Source organism: Simochromis diagramma, unplaced genomic scaffold, assembly GCF_900408965.1.
Source record: "Simochromis diagramma unplaced genomic scaffold, fSimDia1.1 OVJJ01000321.1, whole genome shotgun sequence".
Taxonomy (NCBI): Eukaryota; Metazoa; Chordata; class Actinopteri; order Cichliformes; family Cichlidae; genus Simochromis; species Simochromis diagramma.
Genome location: NW_024386772.1, coordinates 7041455 through 7065097, shown reverse-complemented (window position 1 = coordinate 7065097; position 23643 = coordinate 7041455). Strand labels below are relative to the sequence as shown.

The 23643-nt window shown below is 39.1% G+C and overlaps 1 protein-coding gene across 2 annotated transcripts in view; it reads left to right on the top strand.

Annotated features, from left to right (window-relative positions):
• The first annotated feature begins 5093 nt into the window (after positions 1-5093).
• stat5a (signal transducer and activator of transcription 5a) overlaps positions 5094-23643 on the top strand; it is a 49771-nt gene continuing 31221 nt past the window's right edge. For both annotated transcript variants that reach the window (XM_040045845.1, XM_040045854.1), the window contains exon 1: positions 5094-5255. The gene's annotated coding sequence lies outside the window, so the exon portion shown is untranslated. The remainder of the gene's footprint in view (positions 5256-23643) is intronic.

Sequence of the window (23643 nt, the reverse complement as noted above, 5' to 3'; positions counted from 1 at the left end):
TAGATGATCCTTCTCCTCAAGTATATGACGTTCTTTTCCAAAAACAATTCCAGATTTTGATTGATCTGACCACAGAGCAATTTTCCACTTTGTCTCAGTCTATTTTAAATGAGACTTCGTTCCAAAAAGATGGATGTTGTGGTGAACTGTGTTCACAGACAATGATTTCTGGACTTATTCCAGTGATTACAACACAGAATTTTGTCTGTTTTTAATTGCAGTACTGCCTGAGGGCCTGAAGATCAGAGGGATCCAAAACTGAATCTGGTATGCAGATTTATCCAGATTCTTGCAATCTTATGAAGATATTAAAAGTATTCACAATTTCACATCCAGGGAAATTATTCTGAAATTGACAATTTCAAAAATTGTTTGATGCTCTTTTCTGCAGATTTGTACACCTCTTCCCATCTTTGCTTCTGAGGCATTCTGCCTTTCTAAGATGCTCTTTTCATAGCTTACTTATCTGTTGCTAAATAACCTAATATATACCGGCGCCTCAAGACAGGCTGTGTAAAGATGCTCCTGAGACAGTCCAGCACATAAAAGCAGGATGCAAGATGCTAGCAGGCGGGGCATACATGGAACCCCAAAACAATGTGGCTGTCATAGTATACAAAAATATCTGTGCCGAGTATGGCCTGGAAGTCCCGAGGTCGAAATGGGAGACGCCCCCGAGGGTGCATGAGCGAGTTATATATATATATATATATGTATATATGGAGATAGATAGATAGATAGATAGATATTTATTAAAATAAACAATACAGCCTGCTTCAGAAATACTGATTCTATCATGTGTGGCAGGCAGAGGCAGGACCCAAAAGCAGGACTCTAACACGAAGGGATAGCTATAAGAGGCAGCTTTTATTTGCTGCAATAAAATACTCAAATACTATATGCAGGAAAACAAAACCGAACACTGGAAACTGAAAACTAGAAACTACCAGCAAGGGAGTAGCAGAAGTAAAAAGACACATGGAGACACACAGCAACGTGAGCAACACGACAACAAGCAGAGCAAGACGGAGGACATAATTACGCAGAGGATAAGGAAAGGATGGAAAACAGGAGGGGACACAGCTGGAAGTAATCAGACACAATGAGCGAGGGAGGAAGCGAAACTGAACTCACTGAACACAGGATGAGAGACTGTCAAAATAAAACAGGAAACACACTGAATTACAGAGTAAGAGACAAGGGCTTGACACTGGGACCGAGGGAGAAACAGGCATGGGTACAAGACAGACTGAAGAGACATGACGGGCTGGGGAGAACACAGACGGGACAACCAGAGCACAAAAGGGAACAGACTCAATGAGCAAGAACCTAAAAACTAGAAATGCAAATGACTAAACTAGGAAGAGCGAGGAAACAGAACCACGAATAACACTGAATCAAAGAATATGAATTAAACCAAAAAACACATAAACACTGGGTCACAGACCCATGACCATGATAGATTCAGAAATACTGATAGTGTAGTGTTTTGTAAAGGTTTGTTCTGTAATTAAACTTTAGGTTTTTTAATCATGAACTAAACTGCTTGTAATAAGTTTACTGGGGCACTTACAAAGGCGTATATGCTGCATCGACTGGGTAAGCTATAAAAGCAATCTTGAAGGACTGAAGGAATGTGGAGTACACACAGATGTGTGTAATAAAAAAGCAGGCGTTAGTAACTGCTGACTTCCACTGAATTGCGTGTGTTTCACTGTACTACTATTATGTGTATTGGTTGTAGGTCAGAGTTTTATAACTTGGGACATTTCAAGAGAACAGAGTTCAATCTTATTATAATTACTAACAAATATACTTTCTTTCTACCTTGGTAAGCATATTTCTGCTGTGAAAATGAAAGAGACCCTTCATTATAGAATTGTGTATCGTTTTTAGTTTTCTTATTGCTGTACACACTCACTGGCCACCTTGTTATGTACACCTGTTCAGCTGCTCGTTAATGCAAGTATCTAATCAGCTCATCAGATGGTAGCAACTTAGTCTATTTAGGCAGATATACATGATCAAGATGACCTACTAAAGTTAAGTTAGTTAATCAAGTGTAAGATTGGGGAAGGAAGTAAATTTGAATGTTTCTTGGTTGCTGCTGCAGGAGATGCTGATGTGAGTATTTCAGAAACTGCTGATCTACTGGGATTTTTCACACACACTCATCTCGAGAGTTTAGACAGAGCGGTCTGAAAAAGAGAAAATATCCAGTGAGCAGCAGTTCTGTGGGCAAAAATATCTTGTTGATACCAGACGTCACGGGAGAATACCTTCAATACATTAAGCTAATAGGAAGGCAATGGTAACTCAAGTGATCACCAAATCAAGCGATGCATAACACATAACACATCAAACTTGGAGGCAGATGGGCCACAACAGTAGAAGACTAGACTGAGTGCCACTCCTGCCCATGAAAAACAGGGAAGCATGGCTACAATTCGGGCAACAGAAGATTGGCCTGATGAGTCTTGTTTACTGCTGAAACTTTCACATGGTAGGGACAGACTCTGATATAAACATTATTTATCAATGGTTTAGATTAATGGTGTTCAACTCAACTCAAACAGTCACAAGCCAAAGTTGATGAGTCCAGCTACTACAGATAAAGAGAGAAAACTCACCCAACACAGTGGAAACGTGTAAAACATGTTTACGAGTCAATTTCAATGTCCAATAAGTTTGGCTTTAAAATTCCAGGAACTGCTTCAGGCCCACAAACAAGTGAGACGTCATTGCAGAAAATATACTCAAAGTGTACCAGTATTAAAGGAAAACCAAGAATAACATAGGAAACAAAGACAAACTCCAGATAAAAAAAGACAATAAATAAGTGTTTTAAATTTCCACGAAACAGCTGAACCCTCTTCTGATGAAGAAAAAAAAAAAAACAACACAACGAAGTGCATTTGATGAACTCCTTTATTGAGTGTAAGTAGGTTAGTGTACATGAATAAATCCGAAACAACCATTTGGCTGTACAAAATATTTAAACTTATGTTTCTTTCCTTCTTTTAGATGTATTTATTTGCTTGGCACTATGAATAAATAAGACAAACTTAGGCAACCATTCTAAAAAGGGCTGAACATATTTTAATGAAACTGTGCCAAGGTAGGTTTTAACAGTTGTGACAAACAGCAACCTATTGTACATTTATACAGCCATAAAAAAGACTTCTGTGAAGTCATGAGAGATGAGCTGTTATTTTACTTCCCATTTTCAATATGAGAGTTTTTCACTCTGTCTTTGATGAACGATCTCTCGGCACACGATTGCTGGATTTCCCTGCCTGGAAACCCCACATTGTTTTGTTTGCATCTTCAAGTGTAACAATACCAATGTGAACAACAGCCCTGCTGCCGCCTGGATTCCCAAGGGCCCAATTGCAAATACATGACAACAGAGAGAGACGGCAAAACAAACAAAGGAAGGAGGTATATTCTAGATCACTAAGTCTCTGCCATGCTGTCACACTCGGTTACTCTCTGTCTTGTGTATATTTGGTTAGCCTTGAGGATAGGAAATGAACACAGGCTGGTTTGAGGAGATGAGGGGGTGTTACGATGTAGAGCTATTACCGACAGCAGCTGCTGACTCAGCTGTCTCAGGAAGCAACTGTCACCCTTCAATTCTGGACCGCAGCCAGTCAATCTGGAGAATCAATGAAGCTGTATGTGTGGTGGCTGCTGTGTGTGTCTGTGTGTGTCTGAGAGAGAGAGAGAGTGCTAAAAATGATGACACTCTGACAAGCAGGTGAAAAAATGAAGCCATTAATTTCTACAGCATCACAGGGGATTTCTCAGATTATACTCAGCTACAACTGAAAAGCAAACTCTGGAATTTTTCAAATTAAGTCATAGGTAAAGAATACTGTAACATCTTTACAATTAATGTACTGGATTTAAAAAAAAAATTTTTTTTTAAGAAGAAAGTATTCATCAATGTATAGCTGATAGACTATCTAATAGTTCCTCCTCCTTCTTCTTTTATTTTTTGTTTGAATTAAAAACACAGAAAGAACTGAATGACTTAAATGTTAAAGGTTTTTCTACATTATTTTCACAGCATTTTCAGACCAGTAGTTGAAAGACAGTATTTCACATGCAGTAACCTATGAATATATGGATTTTGGTACTTCTTATTTATCTATGAGATAAATAAAGTAGCTATGATACACTTAAAATGAACAAGTGTTTGTTCTTCAGTGATGAGCAACTGTTCACTTGATGTCACCGTATTCTTTATTTAGTGTCACACAATAATGTGTGGCTCTCTGTTAGATGGCTCCCCGAGGCCACACTGTCCTCTAATTATTTGTGGCAGGTTTATCTTTGGTCTCTGCCACCTCCTGTTTGTCTCAGCCTCTCAGACCACAGCCTGTTAAATTGATAATAAAGAAACATTTAGTTAAGTATGGGGCAGTTTAGTTTCAGAAAAGTACATTTAAATATTCATTTAAGCCCTTATACTAAAAATACAGACAGCTATGAATGATGCAAACAATATATACGGGTTTTTTTTTAAGTTTCTTTCGCTTTGTCGTTGCTGTTTTTAGAACGTTATGCTAAATTCTCACCAGCAGGTGTCGCCATTCTTCAATTTGTGGGAGACTTATTATCGTGTGGGAGATTAAGCAAAATCTAACCAACGGATCTGCACGTATAATGTGCAGCAGAGAAGAGCTCTGATTATTATTGTTATTTCCTTTGGTATTTTTGGTTCTTAGGCAGGCGATCTTTACATCCAATATGTACCGTGGCCCAAAGCATTGTTCCAAAGTTGAAATTAAACGCCGTGTTGAGTACCCTAGCTATAAAATCGGACTCGATGAAACATGCACATAAAATAACAAATCTGAAGTTTCAACATGGAGAACACAGCTGTAACTGATTTATTTTGTGTGTGTATTTACTAAATGTCAAAACGCTTTCAGAACCTCCCGAAATCCGTCATCAGGGCAGAAATCAGTAGAAACTGTTACTCTTGACAGACGTGCAAGAACCGCCGGAAGTGGGTGGTTTGTCAGCGAGCGAGAAATACACACACACACACACACACACACACACACACACACACACACACACACACAGAGGGAGAGATAGAAAGAGAGAGAGAGCGCGCAGTGAACTGTGAAGCGAACTGTTGGGAACTGACTGGCGGAGAGGTCCATGTTGTAGGTTGCACACGTCTCTGCAGCCTCACCCCACATTTTATGAAAAAGGACAGCAACTTCAGTCGATCCACAGAGGTGAGTGTGACAGTTTAATTCGCTTGAATGTGCTTCTTTTTCTCCCCCCGAAGAGGTGAATGTCCTCGCCTTGTCCCACTGAAGGTGCCCGTTGCGAAAGAATATTGTGACAGCGCTTTGTAAACAAACTGCGAGTGCGGCAGCGCTTCTCCGTCTGCAGACGTTGTGAATCAATTTGGATGGCAGTGATATGAATTGTGCTGGAGTAGGCTACTTTTCCACATTTTATGTTTTAAAATTTTGGGGCTTTATTAACGCGGATGAATCAACAGGCAGGTCCCCCTGCGCGCGCGAACATTCCCAGTAATATTTCTAAATTCGGGCTGACAGCGTCTCTGTCGAGCGAGTGAGTTTGCTGTCATCTTGACCTACTACTCAGCATATTATCTCTGTCCCCCCCCCTTCTTTTTGATGCCTGTATATTGTTAAAGGTGTATATAAAGCTCTATTTATGGCAAGCAACCATTTCATCTTCGCTGCTGTAATGGCAGGCTTTGACGCGCGGTCATGGTTAGCTTTAAGTTTTCTCTATGGTCAACTCTCCCTTCCAGCCTCGCATATATTACTGAGCAAAAAAAAAAAAGAGTCTTGAGCTAGCCCTCATTTCTTTAAGTTGTTATTTTTTTTTTTTTAAGGAAATGGGTGAAGCAATTTCCTGAAACGTGCAAACATAAATGGAATCACAGTGCATAAGACATAAGGCAAAAAGAAAACAAAACCCCCCAGCAAAAAACAGTTCTGATGAGCTTGAAAGTCAATATTTGGTATGATCATCTTTATTCGTCAACACAGCCTGAACTCTCTTAGGCAGCTTTCTTTTTTATTTCTTTACGTAGTATTGAGGAGTAATTCTCCAAGCTTATGGAAGACTATTCCAAAGCTTTTCTTTCAATGTTGGCTGCCTTTTTGTTCCGTTCTCTTTCAAGATGATCCCACACTACGTAAATAATGTTGATGTCCACGATCTCGGGATTCCAATCCATGACTGATAGTGTTCCACTGTGTGTGTGTGTGTGTGTGTGTGTGTGTGTGTGTGTTTTCTATTCAGGTATGCTTTTACTGCATTGGCAGTGTATTTGGGATCATTGTCATGTTCAAAAATGAAGCATTTTCCAGTCAGATGCAATCCAGATGGTATTGCATAGTGGATCAAAATCTGATGATGATGACATAATTCCCATTAATTTTGACTAGATGCTGCCTGCTCCCTACATTGCTCCTGTGCATTGTGCATAGGAATGGAAGTTTTTCCTAAGTTTCTTTGGAAAGGAAGACGTTCAGTTGACATGGAAATATGGCATGTTGGCCAGGCATGAGTTGGCTGGTACACGCCGTCCCTGACAGGAACCCCTGATGCAAGAGGGATGGCAGCAGGGGAGACAGGAAAACTCAGTGTTTTGTCCTGTAAGCCAACTGTGCCGTGTGGTCAAAGCATCCTTAAGCTTGTCTTTGCCTCTCCCTTTTCCCATCCCCACTTTCATACAAGTATAGAAAAAACATTAACGTAAGTAGAGAGGTTAGTTAGGAAGGATATCACAAAGGATTTGTTCTAAGCATTGACCTCATGAGTGGCTGGAAATGAGAATAATAGGGCAGTGGTTTTGATTTGAGTTGGTGAGTCAGAGCTGAGGTGTCAAAGATGTCAATTATACACTAATGATTGTGATAAGCGTGGAGCTTCTTGTCACTATGAACAGAGGAAGAGAGTGCGCCGAAGAATTACGTGAATGGAAAGAGGGTAAGAAGTTCATTTGCTTGTGATCCAACTGTGTGTCAATGAACGTGACCCCAGCCATTTAGTAATGTAGTAATAACAGTTACAGACAAACAGGGATGAGGGGAGATTTAGTGTGAAAGAGAAAGGGGAAACACATTCAAAGGGAAGTGATCAGGAAGCATGTGGTGACATGCTTGCTAACCACCTCCTCCTTCAGCTGGGCTAACACTAATCCATTAGTCACGTGACCTTGAGCTTTTAGCCCAGTTTAGGTCAGGAGTGCTCTGATCCATCTGTCGAATGGCATTGCTGTTTGTTGGCATCCACAGCATGTACGCTATGATCCCTGCCTGCCTCACACAAGACTCATTTGATTTCCATCAGCTAATTACTTCTGCAGGATTTTATCAGCAGTTTCACAAGAATTGCCCTCCCATTATCAGTTATTCTTTTGTCTTTCATTTTGCCTAACTTAAAATGACTTGTCTTTTCTTCAGTCCTTTGAATAGGTGGGGGGGGGAAGATGATGGTCAAACCTTGTATACACGAAGAAACATGATAAGGCTCTGGGTTATTATCTCAGTGACACATCAAGAATAGAATGACTACTCGTAAGTTTGCACTGTGCCAAAAAAGGCACTGACAAGTCGTAATAGCAAAGTACATGCATTGTTTGAATTCCAGTGAATGCAAGCATGCAGTGTAATCTGAGCATACTTCCAATTTTTTTGTTTTTATTTTACATTACGTAAGACGATTTCGAACAGAATTCAATCCAGAATACACCTAACATATTAATGGTCTGGATTAATCATTTTCTCATGTTTACACAATACTCATTTGGAGGCTAAACACACAGGAGCAAAAGGCACGTCTGGCACATAAGATTCTAAGTATCCAATTAGTTTTATGTCTCGTGATAGTATATGTTACAAGTGCTGACAAATATATTCCAACTCCCCCCAAAGTTAATTTATTAGAGTATGGCAAATGTTGCAAGTGTTCAGCATGTGAAAGCTTATTGCAATGTTGTCACTTGGTATTGATCTCCCACACTGCACAGCCTCTTTTTATGTTTTATGTATGCCTTAGGCTCTGAGTCATGCTTCATTTCTCATGCATGAATTATGTGGATGAATAACTTTAGTTGTGCCCTAAAGGACATTGTATCATATGAAGTCTTGAACGCGGAAAGAGGAATAGATGCTTTGTTTAATTATCGAAAATGTGCACTAAAAATTGTCAATATTCGTGATAAGTAGTGTAATCTTCTGTCGTTTGAATTGGTAAGAAGTGCAAAGGTATGAACATAACCAATATGAGCAAACGAGCAAATTAACAAGCGCACATAATAAAACTGATCAAGTTTTCAGTATACTTTGTCCTGACAAATGATGTACAACAGACACAGAATTATACACCAGACCTTTTCATATTCTAAAAAGTTTTTATTAAATCTCCGTTTGCAGTCTTAACTGTTTCTTTTTGGCAGCAATGCTATTTCTGTTGTGGGTCGTGACCTGATACAGGTGACCTGCTGGCCTACTTCTAAGAGGAGTATAGATCATCACCCAGAGGACCACTGAAAACATATTTGTATGTATCAGCTGGTTGAATGTCTACATCAGTACTGGTGCAAAGGAAAAAGACGGTAACTGTATTGGAAATCTCTAATGGGACCAGATAGTGCATTTTAATGCAGCAAAGTCTCAGGTAATGTAAAAAAAACCCCAAACCAACAAAAGAAAAGAAACTTCCTCTGTGTCAATATAAAGTCTTGCAGTAAGGATTCAATTGTTTATATCAGTATTACTTAGCATAACATTATTGTAGACTCCTTTCTCTGGTGTGATCTGTTATTAAAACTATTATTATTCGATCTGTTATTGTTCTAGTATTAAACTTGGCAAAGACACAATCCTCCTCAGCTCATGCTAGGGCTGCCCTTTTTAACATCCCAGCACATATCACTTTAATTAGGTGTCTACCCTGAAATGCATTGTAACCTGAGGCCAGGTGACCGCATCTCTTACCACAGAGGAAGCAGACAGCAGACAGGAAAGAAAGTGCCAGGTCTCGGCGTGCTGTTAAACATCATTTTTCATGCCTTTTTTTGCCTCTTACAGTCACGTTTTTGTTGTTGTTGTTGTTGTGTTGTTTTTTTTTTTTTTTTTACAATGTTTACAACATCTTGAGAGCTGCTGTTAAGCTTGTCATTGCCCGAATTCTGTAGCAGTTCAAGACCTAAAAGTAAACTCCACTCGCAGCTACGGTTAAGACAGATCACATAGATCAGCGTTGAAGTGACAATGGCAAGGATAATTAGGCAAACTAGGTACACTGCAGCAATCAATTATATTGAATGGCTTATTGGCATACAGTTAGATAGCACTGGATGATACCTAACTGCTGCTGCCATCACTGCTGTGTTCAAGCCTATTACAGGCTTACAGCAAACGAGACATATTGGAAATCCAACTGGTAGCTCACAGATAAAGTTTGTTGGGAAGGAAGAAAATGTTGGAGACAAACAGGACAATATACTCGAAGCAGAAAAAAAAATTCTGCTAGTAGATGAAATTATCTTAGCAATTGCTTCTACAGTGGCAACACACAGATAGCTTGTGTATGCACATGGGAGACACAACATAAGCAATTAAATCAGTTATCATTATTCATGAGCCCCGTTTGAATGCTTTTCTGCGTCTAAGTGTGCATGTGTGTGTGCTTTGTCCAACTAGATTGAGGTCATGGATGCTTTCTAGTGTCTGGGGAAAGGGCTAACATCTGCACAAGATTACTGTAAGGAGCATTTGATTAAAAAGTGATTACAATGATAAAAAAGAAAAAAAAATCTCAATTATTGAGGCTTATGTTTCATTTATATAGTGGATTAAAGTGTGTTGGATTAGAGTAAAACTAGGTTGAATGTTACATACCGATTTTTACAAAGACCAGATCTCTCTATTATTTAACAGTGTATATGAATTTCGCTGCCTTCTCTGATGTTTTAGCATGTTTAAACTATGTAATGTAACATGCATACACCAACAAAAGGGAGAAGTAAATGTTCTCTGTCTCTTTTCTTGCTTGTTGAGTCACTGGCACAGTATAATGCAAAGTCGGTCTAGATTTGTAGAGCTGTTATCCTGTATTGATCCTGTGGATTCATCCATGACCACAGCAGAATATCCCTAACAAGCCTCTTGGATGAGCCCTGCATGACATCTCCAGCTAACTCCACCACTCCTACAGCAAAACAAATCACCATTACATAGGTACTTTCGGCGTTTTATTCAAAGAAAGGTTGTGATGTAGCACGTTGCATTCTCGTAATTGCTGGATGTTAGCACAACAAAGATTCACTTCCTCTTTTCTTTTATTTTTGGGCGCTCGTGCCTGTAATATCTGTGACTTAAAGCAAATGTTTAGAGTGTTAGTTTAGTTTCCACAAAACAAACTGTTGGTATTTAGGTCAAAGAGTGTAACTACATCTATTTAAGATTACATTCATACCTTTTCCCAGGCTTGTGTAATGTTTCAATTGAATATTTGGCGAGTATTAACAGAAAAACATACGAGCTTGTAGTCTGTTCGATATAGTTGATAATTAATCAATGTTTCTGTCCGCTTTTGACCACCTGAGTTAGTCACATGGACTCTTAAAAAAATACACTGAGACATGGGGTTAGGGGAAGATATTGCACTATGGCTAATGATGTGTGGCAATACCATCAAATCACATTTAACACTTTTTTTTCGTCATTCTCACATGATCTGTTATTCTTTTTCTTTGCTTTACACAGAGAAAAGCATGAGGCAGTATGTGTATAAACTTTAAAGCTATGAATTATATATTGACAAATATTCCCTTAGTTACAGGGAATGTAACTGCTGATATTCTCTTCAAAATTTGAAAGGCAACCTACCTATAGAAATGTCCTCTACATTCACTGAACGGGCATGCAGGACTATGCTGAATTTGTAATGCAGGACACCTTTGTCATTCTACATGTTTTTATTCGGTGTTTCATTTAGTGATCACAGATTGCAGATCACATTTTTCTATACTGTTCTTTTCAGTGTAGCTTATACTGAAAACTGTCTTCATTCAACAAAGTTGACTAAAGTCTGATGGTCAAGTGCAATAATGGGGAATGAAGGAATTATTTTGCCCAGCGTAACAGGATTAATCATCTAGCATTTACTGCTGTGATGCTTCTGCAGGCTGGACACTACAGTTGTATTCTCGTTAGTATTAGGTGACCATGAATATAATCAGGAAGGATGCCATAGAAGGAACCAAAGACGTGCAATGAAACTTAATATGAGATTAGTTGTTGTATAGATGAGGTATGTCAAGGAGTATTTTAATTATGCATTATCAAACACAATGCAAATGTATAGAATTCACACTGAATTCAGAAAAGTGTGACCGAGTGGGAGGATATAGCTGTGGTACTCTGTATAACCTCTGTGTCCATGTTTAGCTTATCCAGATAATCCATCTGCCACTACCGTAATCACTCAGACAGCTACCATGTATACAGGATCGTAAGGTTGATGCCTTTGTTTTTCTATTTTAATATGGCAGAGGTGAGAGCTCCATCCTGTTTTTCTGTTTCTAAAGGATGGTATTTCTATCAAGAGCAGCTCTGCCACATATAGCAGCAGGCCATTGTGATGGTAAATCCCCATATGTCCAAAAAATACTATCAAAATATATACCTGAAAGTTGTCATGTGTCAAGAGCTATTCTTTTAACACGCTGTGTAAATTAACAAGTATCTAATAAACTGACATCCTTGAAGCACTAATGGATGGATTTCCTCTGGGAAAACATTATGGCTCATACACTCTTCTCTCTCGCTGACAACAAACAAACACTCCCTCTATTGAGTGTGTCGTGCTTTTTGATAAGCTTAATCAAGAAGCAACATTTTATACTACTTATATAAAAATACTTGTGTATTTGTGATTTTTGGTTATGTTTGAATTTAAGATTCAAGAATTTTATTATCATTGTCCATCCATCCATCCATCCATCCTCTTATCCAGAAAGTACCTGGAGAGGACTCATGCAAATTCCAGGAGAACACACTAACTCCGCACAGAAAGGCCCTGGCAAGATAGTGGAGTTGAAATCAGGATCTTCTTGCTGTGCTAGCCACAGCGCCAACGTGCTGCCTAATTGCTTATAGTGTCACTGGCGCAATATAATTTAGTAAATTGTGTAATGCATTGCGCAACAAACCTGCAGGAGTTCCCAAAAACAAGGTTGCACTGGGACCAATACTTCTCATGCTATTCATACTTTCCTTAGGCAGCATTATTAAAACAAACTTCATGCACTACATTTGCTATACAGATGATCTCTGGCTATATCTGCCTGAGACCAGATGTCACCAATCACTTTGTTAAAGTACAGGTATGTCTCTAAGATATAAAAATCTGGATTAGCTGTAATTTTCTACGTCTAAATATGGGTAAACAGAGCTTAGTGTGCTTGACTGTCTAAATCTGAGAAATGTGGTTTCTAAACTGAATTTAAAGCCCTTCTTTAAGGGAAGGCAGTTTTCAAAAGTAGAATGGGAAGCAGAGTTTTTAAATCCCTCATGTGTAGAACTCTTACCAGTTTAAGAAAAACTAGTTCTTAAATTTCCATTTTACCTTACAGTTAGTACTAGAGCACGTGACCCTGAACCATCCCTTGTATAAGGCCAGGCTGCTTGGTGACTTTCCAACCAGTCCTGGTGGATGGCTGCCTCTCCCTTATCTTAGTTCTGTCTTTTCACACTAAAAGTGTCTTTTTGGGTTGTTTTTTTTTTTTACCCTTCCCACAGCTGTCAAGTGCTTGCTCTTAGGAAATCATTTGAATGTTGGGGTTTTCTCTGTAATACTGTAGGGTCTTGACCTCACGGCACAAAGTGCCTTGAGACCACTATTTTTGCACCATATAAATTAAATGAAACTGAACTCAATAGAAATGATCTTCCCACTTTTTTGTTGTTTATTTTGTGGTTGGCTTACAGCCAGATTATCACCATCTTCTGGCAGCAGTATTGTAACAAGGATGGGTAAAAAGAATGCTATTTGAAGATAAAAATAGCTGCTGACCATTGTCTTCAATGAGTACTCCCTGACAAACCGTGGTCTCCCAGTAAGATAGTCCATTATCCAGGATATTAAGTCATCTCAGTCAGTTTACCTCTGAATGAAGGGTTGGATAGTTGGACAGTATAAGAGAAATCAGAGAATGTGATTCTGACAGTACCACTATCCTAAACCAGATGAGAGTAGTCCCTACAGCAGATAAAGAATAGCATCTTCTACACACACCTTCATTTGGTAAGCAAATTGATGTGGGTCTACTGAATGATGGACCTGAGGGTTTTGAAAATGTGGCTGCAGCCTTTCCAGGGTTCATGATGTCAAATGTTAGTATAATCAGCCTGAAATCATTCATATCACTGGCATGTGACTTCTTCTGGGCTTGTATAAAGCATGGAGTCTTTGCATAGGTCAGGACTTTACCCGGTCTCAGGTTTGTGTTGAATGTATGTTGAACTCTCCCCCAGTTTGACTGCATGTGCCCTAAGCGTTCTTGAACACGCTCTGTCTGGGCTAGTAGACTTCTTGATGCAGTCTTCTCATTCCTCTTTTGTCCTGATCTGAGGTAATAATAGAACAAAGAAGAATTTTGAGGTCCTAGATGTGCTTCTATGTCTGGTGGGGGAGGTTAGTTGGTGAGAACTGTTTGTGTTTCTCCAGATGGTTGGCGGAGTTGTGGGGGTGATAACAGGCCAGGTGGCATGGACAGGGCAAGCCTGTTTAAAAAAAAACAACAAAAGTGGCTAAACTGGTTTGCAGCACCGTGGCTGTTCTGTGATGATTTTCATCTTTTCCAGACCTCGTTCACATTGTTCTCCTTCAAATTCTGTTTCATTTTTCTTCTGTATGATTCCTTTGTCTCTCTCAGCCTTAGGTCCACCTGTCCGTGTATCGGCTTTGTGTGGTCTCTTTTTACTAACGAGGAGATCCTTGACACGGGAAACAAGCCTTGTTATTTAAAAAGCAGCAGTTTTATTGAAAACGAAAACATCCATACAGAAGTGGATGTAATCACTGGTATAATTTGAAACCTCCTTTGTCCTCAGTACTTTAGCATACGCTAATCAGTAGATTCAAAGCAGTTCCCTAGAGCCTTCTTTGCTCGGAAGACCGTTTTCTAAGGTGTGGTAGTGGGTTGCCTCTGCACTGGTGGCTTTAACCTGAGGTGTAGAAAGACCAGGTTTTGAACTGATTTTCCTAGTGGGGCCAGGGAGTGATTCTGTTTTCATTCATCATATTAGCATACAAGAGGTGTCTTGTTCTGTTGTTCCTGGTGGGGCTATTCACAGGTGGGTAAAAGGCAAACCAGGCTGAGTATTGTCTCACACAGTCTCTGCAAACGCCCATGAAGGAATGTAAACGCCAACACCAATAACAATAGCGTGCAAGATCTCCATCAGCATGACATACGGTCAGAGACTTACAAGCAACAGTTTGATATCGCAACGGCAGATCTTGTTTACAGTCACATACCCTGGGTTGCACCACCTGTTGTTGATAAAAAAAACGTGCGAGAACCCTGCCTTTGCACTTTTCACTTAGCTTTGGGTTGCTGTTTTCTCTCCCAACAGATCAGCATTAGCTGAATTTTGGTGAAGCCCATTAAGCTACACTGTAGCTCTTTGGATTCCTCACTTGGGCTGCCAGCTTGTCAGGTTTATTAACTAATGAGTTTACATTCCTCATGACATCTGAATGAATGGAAGCTGCTATCTCCACTGCTCAGCAGTATCATAGCCTTGAGCTCTGCTGGCTTAAAAGAGTCTCGTAATTCCTGTGGTATGAATTAAAGAGCTTGTGGTATGTCCCATTGTTTTCAGTGAGCAGCTCGTCTTTGGTATAAACAGTAATATTGCTACTGATTCAAAGTTGTTATATCCATAGCAAGAAATATATATCAAAGTTGTAGCTAGAGAGTATCAAATAAAAGCTTTTTTTAAAAAGTAAGAAAATATATGAAACATTCAGAGCTACTGGAAAAGCTGCTACTTGTGTGGGCACCACAGAGCAAAAGTTGCACCATTGAAATGTATTGACTGAAGCACTGAATCACAACTTCACTTTGATGGGAAATGTTCTCCGTTTCTGGTTTGCGTCACAATTTTGAAAGTTTCCATTTTTAAATTTTCACGACCATTCAGAGAGCAGTTTGCCAGTGTTTGCCAATCAGAGAGTTTAAACGTTTTAAATTCAAAATCCTGCACTGTAGATTGCACCTTTTTAGGTTTCAAAATCTGTTCTCTTTCATAAAATGGTGCTAGTGCTGTTGTTTCTGTGGGGGCAGAGCTCTCTGTGGGGTAAAGGTGGAGTTGACCTTTACTGAAAGCAATGAGCTTGCCATCAAGGGAGGGGAGACACGGTAAGGGAAGCAACTGTGTGTGGGGGTGTGTGTGGGGTCAGGGCTGGGCAGAGGTCTGGTGAGTGAGTTAAGATACTGTGTGTGAGAAAGTGCAGCTGTCTGACCTCTGACACATGAGGAGCTGGAAAGATCAAAGGTAGAGCTCTTTAAAGTTACGTGCATTGGTGTTTACAGATGCACTGATATAGAGGAAAACAAGAGAGTGAAAGAGAGGAGGATTTACCTTCGAGTACCAGTAAAGCTGTACTGGATATAGAGCAACAGTGAAATCTAAATAAGGAATTCAGTAAAAACCCTATTCTGAGAAATGAATTCTCAAGGATGTTTTCATAGATGCTGGCTGGATTGTCGTTGGACTAGTTCGAAGATGTTGCAACAATACATAACCCATATTTGCCTACCACCCTCCCCCTGCCACACACAAATACAGCGTGTATGCACACAAACCCTCTGCTTGAGTCTTGCAACATGATGTGCCTCTGAGATTGCGTAGAGGTCACAAAGTCCCTTATCATACCTGTTTTTTCCTAGTGTATCTTGAGTGATTCTTGAGTGATTTGATTTCATTTGAATTACTTCATAAGCGTGGATGAAGCAGGAAATGAACAAGAACAGAAGCTCTTGTGTTTAAAAATAAAAGACAAATGCTGTAGAGTTAGGATGTTTAAATACAGATGAATTTGGTGTGATTTGAATTTCTCAGGTAATTTTGTTATAGTTATAGAGGCTAACTAATGTGATTACTTCCAAATGCCCCGTGATAGACTGTATTAAACCAATTTAGCTGCCTATTTTGTATTTGTTTTTTTTCTTGCTGATGAAAAGCATTGATTGAACAACCTTAATCTGATCATTTTCCTCATGGATGCAAACTCATGCAGTGCATAGTCGACTCCTAACAGCTCCCCACACAACAGGAAGCCTATGTTCATGCCAATGAGGGTTATGAAGCAAGGCCCCCCACCATACGTCTTTCTACAGGGAAATTACTTGGTTACTCATAGTCAGTCAGGTTGGGCTAGAGAGAAGTGTTATTTATTCAATTAAACAGAACAGAAATAGCCTGCATGATAAACTGCATGAATGAAATTAGGAAGGAGCTGCCTTATCAACATAGGAAAGAATGGACAGGCAAACAATGGAAACATCAGTGTCATTGGAAATGCAGTGTTGTGTTTGGTCAAATGTCAGATCAATAAGGTTCTGTATTTCATCTTTACAGATAGCAATGGCAGAGTGCATAGCTTATGTTTGCAGTTTCTTTTGAGCTGTGATGTGTTTTGTTTTGTTTTTTTAATTTTCTTTTTTTTTTTTGGTTGTGTTTTATTACCTCCACCAAAGGGCAGGATATGCCTAGCGCTGAAATCCGCTCTGGCTCCTACTTTTATCCCCCGTCTCTACTGACCCACTCCTGTTTTCTCATAAAACTACTACAAAATGTGCTGCTTTTATAGGGTAGTCTGCAATTCATGAAAATAAAGAGAAAACTAGACAGTAGTACACAAATCATTGCATATGTGTATATGCATTCAATCTTGATAAGAGGATTCATGTAAACTATTTATCTTTGTTTTGAAGGAGAGCTCACAGTATAACCGACACATGACATAATACCTGTGAAAAATGTTAATTCACTTAGAAAACTGTCACCACAAGGATGCGAATGAGAGCATCGTTATTAACTCAAACTGAGAAACGGGAATGTCAGTTTCACAACAAACAAGCTAAGAAGTAAACAAGATGAATGTATGTATGTTCATGTATGTATGCATATGTAAGTATATAAGTGGGTATTTACATTAGAAATCCTCAGTTCAGCCATTTGAGATGAATACTGTCAGTTTATCCAATAACGATAAAATAGAGTTTTCTATTTTGTGAGATTTAACTCACTAGGTTTCATTTCCTTTGCTCTCTTACAATCAAATAGCTTCTGAACATCTATTCTCATCCTCTGGTAAGTCTGGGGGGTTTACAGATACAGTCATCTGAGGTCTTATTGCAGCTATTCAGGGGCCAAACAGCCCTTTTTGTGGGGAATCTGCACCACACAGTCCTATTTAGAGACATAGTAGGCCTTTATGATGTTTGTCCACTTGTCAGTTTTATTTAACATGCTATGTGGGAAGACAATAAGAATGGTGCCAGAGGGGGTCAGTTGGCTGATGGATGCACAGGGGAAGCCTGATAAGCAGGATCAAAGTGTGGGAGATATTTGTACCCTGTTATGTAGGAAAGCAAAAGAAGCACCAGAAGTTTTTCTGCATTTTTTTTAAGCATGTTTTCTATATGGCATCTATATCTGTGCTGCTGATGACAAACATGATTTTAAATGATGAGTATATTACCATTTTACGACAAATGGAAGCTTTTTGTAAAAAACTCATTTGGACTACCCTGCGTAACTAACCAGTGTAACTATAATGTTATCCTTTGTCAATGACATTTTTTTTAATCATTATTTTTTATTGACATATTCTTTATTTGCCTTTCAAATTCATTTATTTTTATTGTATTTTTGTAGACGTCAGCTGAACTGAATTTTAAGCATTTCTCTATGTATGGCCAGGTACCAATTTGGCTTAGGTTTCTCTCCAGTGTCCCTGTTAGCAGATCTGGAAAATGAGTCGTGACAAGGCCTCCCCTGACAGGTCCTCCATATGAAGAATAGTTTCAGTGCCAATGTGCCGCTCTGCTACACTAGCTGAAATAAATAATTGGAGTCTAATTAGAGATTTACAGTTGAACAGTATTAATTTTCAGGAATTCTGTTTTGTCTTGGGCAAATAACTATCTGGAACAACTGTCAGAAGTAAAAAACAAAGATAAAATCATCTTTAATAAAAGTGTTATCTTGGAAAATGTATAGACCGCAAGATTAATTGCGACATGTCTATGAGACAGAATGCACTTTATTGTCAATTCATGCAATGGCAATGACACAGCAGCTGAGATTTAAAAACCACCATGTTGCCAAAAGCAGATTAAAGTTCCCACTGAATGTGCTTGATAAAGAACTCGAAGGGATGGGACATTATGACAAATACCCTAAATGCCCTCAGCTAACATACGGACCAGTAGGGCTGCACGATTTTGCATAAAATGAGAATCACGATTTTTTTTGCTTAGAATTGAGATCACGATTCTCTCACGATTTTCTTTTCCAGTATAAATATTTATTGCACTTATTAACTGCACATCAACTTCGTAACAGTTGAGACTGAACATAAAAACAATAAATAAACATAAAAACAACAAATGTCTCACATTTTGTTGTTGCCGCAAAATGTTGTACTGCTTGAAATTCCGTCTCCACCGTTGCTTGACACTGCGTGTACAGAGCAGGTAGTGCAACAATAGAAAAATAGTTGCGGGACGGCACTGTGTAGCGTTTGTCTAGGGTGTTGATCATTTTCCTAAATCCCTCGTTTTGCACAGTGTTGATGGGAGCCATATCTTTGGTCAGGTGATAAGTAATAGCCTCCGTAATTTCTTTGTGCCTGCGGGAGTTCGACGGGTATAGGGAAGCGCTGTATAAGGTTCCCGTTATTGATGTTTGGGTGGTTGACCGGGACGGATTTTCTCCCGTCACTTTCTCGTCATCCCTGACGTGCTCTCCGTTGTTTTTTCCCTGCCAATTTTAGCAGCCAGCTTCTGTATCACATGGTATAAGGCTCCGCCCATGTCATTTGTTGAGCAGGAAGAGTGAGCGCTTGTTTTCATGCAGATTACGTCCCGGATCAAAATGCGGTACAATCGTCGTCGTCTTTTTTTTTTTTTTTTTTTAAACCGTTGTCATTTGGAAATGAGATCGCACATAAGTATGAATTGAGATCGCGATTTTCTAACGATTAATCGTGCAGCTCTACGGACCAGTGATCTTATTTATCTGGATCTGTTGCATGTTCATTGTGTGCAATTCATGCTGTATGTAGGTTAAGCTTCGTGCTAGGTGATTATTTGGGAAAGAGGGTTTTCTCCAGTTGGCAGAAAACCTCTTGTTCTCTGCACGCTGTCAACCGTAGCTTGCTATTTGTATTGAAGTGCTTTTCTGTTGGTAACAATGGCTAACAAAAGAGTGTTAGTCAATAGCCCACTCTTTAATCAACAGTGGTGAGCTCACAGGAAATGAATTTGAAGCAAACATGTTAAGGTTATAGTCTTCAGGGTTACTGTGTCCAACAGCAGGATGTTAAATCAATCAGTGATACATGGACAATATTTGGATGATCTGATATTTGAATTCAAATTAAATTTACTATGACAACTTGGAAGAACGGCTTGTGTTTTTCTTTATCTGGTTTCCAAATGTTGCACAATATCCAATGGCAGCCTAGTGTGTTCCATTAAAAGTTTTAAAAAATGTTTCCATGAAGCACAACATCCTTCAAGGAACCCATATTAGTTCACAAATCTTGCCAGACCAGAGTGAGCAAAATACAATTTGTGGGCTGGCTTAGCAAAGCTAATGCATCCTGCTGATAAACGTTGCTTATCGGAAGAGAATCATGGTAGTTTGTATGTTTGCGAACCCAAGACGTAGTCTGTCATAGTCTAGATCGTAATCATGTTTTGTTTTCTGTCTCTTTTGTGATTTAAAAACTCTGGAGAGAGATTTTAAAATACTTTAGTTAGACCTTGGTCTCAGGTCTCATACTTGAGAAATGGCTGCTTTGTGATCTACTTAATTGTAAACAGATGTTTCTTTTTTCTTTTTTCTTTTTTAGAAAAACATGATGTTTTCATCTTGGACACTTATCATTTTTGTCATTTTTATTCTAAACATGCGATTCTTTCATTCCTTTCCATTTTATTTTATTCATTTACTTATTTGGTATGTGGTTGGGAGAAGAGAGTAATAACAATACCTAAGTAGGTTATTATTGTATAGTTAGTCTTAAACCTAGAAGAAAATTCCTCAGTGAGTTTATTAAAATGGACCCATTTTGCTACTGTTACTGTTATAAACACTCATTACACTGAAAAATGTGACATTACCAATTATTTCTGTAATGCAATGGATGCTAGAAATGCACTCTTTTATTCCTACTACAATGATTATCTTAATGATTAATATTAGATATTTTATTTTTCCATTTTGGACTTCTCATTTCTCAAACCTTTTTTAGATAATATGGCTAAAATCACAGGCTTGTATAAAGTTGTGTGGTGTTTCTGTAATCAGGTCTCATTCAGTCACTATAGTTCATGCCAACACCCCCTACATCTAGGCATGGGTTGTGGCTGCTGATTGGCTCTGAATGTAAAGGGCGACAGTTTGAGTCTATGACCGGTGTCTGTTTTTCTAAGTCAACTGCCACTACCCTGCTCTGATGTCTCGTTACAGCAGGCTGCTGGACAGTGACAACTGACTAGCTGGTTGCCCCTGCTGTGTGGCTCTGCTCAGTGATTTTCTGCTGCTTGGTACTGCACCAAAAGTGGCTCCACTCCAACAAACTGGCATTCCTACTTCCCCTTGCAAAAGTGTGAGGCTGTGTCCACATTTAACTCTCCCTCTGGGCTTGATATTATATAATGTAATCCACTGGTGCTTTGTAGCTGAGACCCAAATGCATCAGTGCACCCATATGTGCTGACATAAACACCCACATTCACTCTGTGTGAATATTGACATGTAGCATAGGCCACATTCATCATTCAGAAGAGGAAAAATTAGCTCGTCACTGTAGTGGGCAAAGTAGTGACAGATAAGACAAATACAGAAGTAACAGCTTTTAATAAACTAAAGAAGTCACTTCTCTATTTTATTCTATGCATTGCATTGTTCTGTTATTTGCTTTTCACACTTTGAAATACTTGGATAACAACAAGATTTGTAACTTGTTGTTTTCTCACTAGATGCATAGGTATATTACTGTCAATTTATCTTATGTTCACATAGAATATGAATTATGTCTTATCTCTAAGCTCCCACTTTGTCACTGCCCATAAGGAAACATTGGCCTCAACTCAGCAGCGGGTGGGGATCAGTGACAGTGTCTGCAAGGATGGAGGTGGGGCTTTTAAAACGCTCACAGCATATGCAAGCAACAACATAACTGTCAAGTTATGTGAGCAGAGCACTGACAGCTGATGTTCAAAACCGCCACCGAAAGGGAAGAATTAGTGTGTCTGTAGTCATTTTTAGCAAGTGTGGAAGTTGCCTAAATTCTTACAGTTCTTTGAAGAACATACAACTATTGTTTTCAGTACAAGACATTTGTATTTACTAATGAAAATATGTAAATGTAACATTGTTATCTACTGTCTTGACAAGGTTTTGTGTTGGCTGTGCTGAATTCTGTGCAGAAAGGATTGGAAGCTACTTCATCTGTTTAAATATTTTCTGTATCTTTTCCTACATCGTAAAATAAAATGCACACAAACAAGCACATACCGTCGTTTCACATGTGCATGCTGAGCGGTTATATACACAAAGGAAAAAAGCAAATGCTCCAACAAATCCTATACTGAGTTGATGTAGAGAGACCGGAACTGCATTCATTCTTGTTATGAAAGGGAGTATTCCACGTGACCAGCTTTCATTGTGAATATTTTTGTGCTTTGTGACACTTTATTCTGTCAGAGCTCAGCTTTGCACCCAATTGACAAGATGAAGCTTATCTTGCACTTGAACAAAAGAGAGATTCAGTCTCTCACTTGAAGCTATTACAAAGCTATTTCCTTTTCACACAGGTTTCAACCTTGTCACCTCAGATACCTGGACTTGATCTTAGATGCCTTTTCACATGGTTGGAAAGTGTGAGGCTGCAGAACAAAGTAGAACGTTAGCTGGTCAAACTCTGGAAGGATTTTAGGGCAAAGGCTTTTGAGCCGGTTGAGCGCGGTGAGGTCGCGCTGCTAGGGAATCGGCACTTACAGCTGCAAATTTTTTGCAAGGAGCATTCATCGTCTCCCACTGAAGTGCTGGATGACGCTGTGTATGTTTTGTTGCAATTTTGTTTTACAGATTAATTCTAAAATTACTCAACCGCTAATAAGTGTCAACATATTTCCTTGATGATTTCTTTATATATACCTTTGTAAATTATAAACATATTTTGAGGTAAAGTGTACTTGCTGTGTGCTCGAAAAGCTGCTTTGTTTGAACTAGTGATCAAAATAACTTGAAAAGATATTGCAGCTTCTGTAGCAGGTCATTTACATTAAATAGTCTCTTGCTTTTGCAAGGTAGCAAAAGGCCTCAAAGGCTGCATGTAAAGTAAGCCTTCTCTGCTGTCGAAACACGGCTCACAAGAGACGCGTCTGCGAAAAGCTCCATAAAGAAAGTATCTTTGACTTGCTAAATCTAGCAGAGTCTGTTCCCAAACCCTAAGTACCATTTGCTTGTTAGTTTGGGGCAGGTCAATGACACACAGCGTTATTTTAGAGGCATGACAGCGCAGTCCAGCAGGATCGGTTGGCTGTGGTGTACTATGTCTCCCCGATTCATTTCACTTCACACTGACTATTGCTTCATCAATCAGACTGCAGGCTGCAAAGCTTATGTCAGTAATGCAGAAATAACAGATTGCTAAGGTCTGGATTTTAATCAGAAAAGAAAGGTAGGTACCAAGCACAGACGCTGCAGTGGGTCTCCTGTAACTGAGACCATTGGAAATATATATACTGTGCCATTTTCCAGTTTAAGCTGAGCGAGCACCTTCACTCCCATGCCAGTTATTTTCCGATCCCCTTATGTAGACCAGATTTTTCCCTATGTTTGTTTGGTGATAAATATTGTCCCTATAAGGATCATTTTTTGCTGATAAAGAAATAAACATGCTAAAATGGGGGAGAGGAAATAGCTGTACCACAGCGTTCACATATATTCAGATAATTAATGTAATACAGCACCAAAAAATAATATTTTCACAGTTAAATTTTATTTTAGTGGCTCTATATTGTAGTGGTTTACAGATTGCCCTGGTTCGATCCTCCCTGGTTCATCTGGTATAAAAATCGACAAAACCAAATCAAACATGTGGAGCTCTGTGCTGCAGTGACCCCTTGTGAATAAGGCAGCGGTTGAAAGTGGTTGTCACTAATCTTTATTTGGTTATAGCACTGAGGCGTCTTTTTATTACGTATACTCTTTATTTATACATGCTCATGCTACAGTATTGTTTGGTCTGGGATTTTGGTCCATTGTTAGGTGGTTGCTAAGCAACGTGATAAAGTCATAATTTATCGTGGCTAAA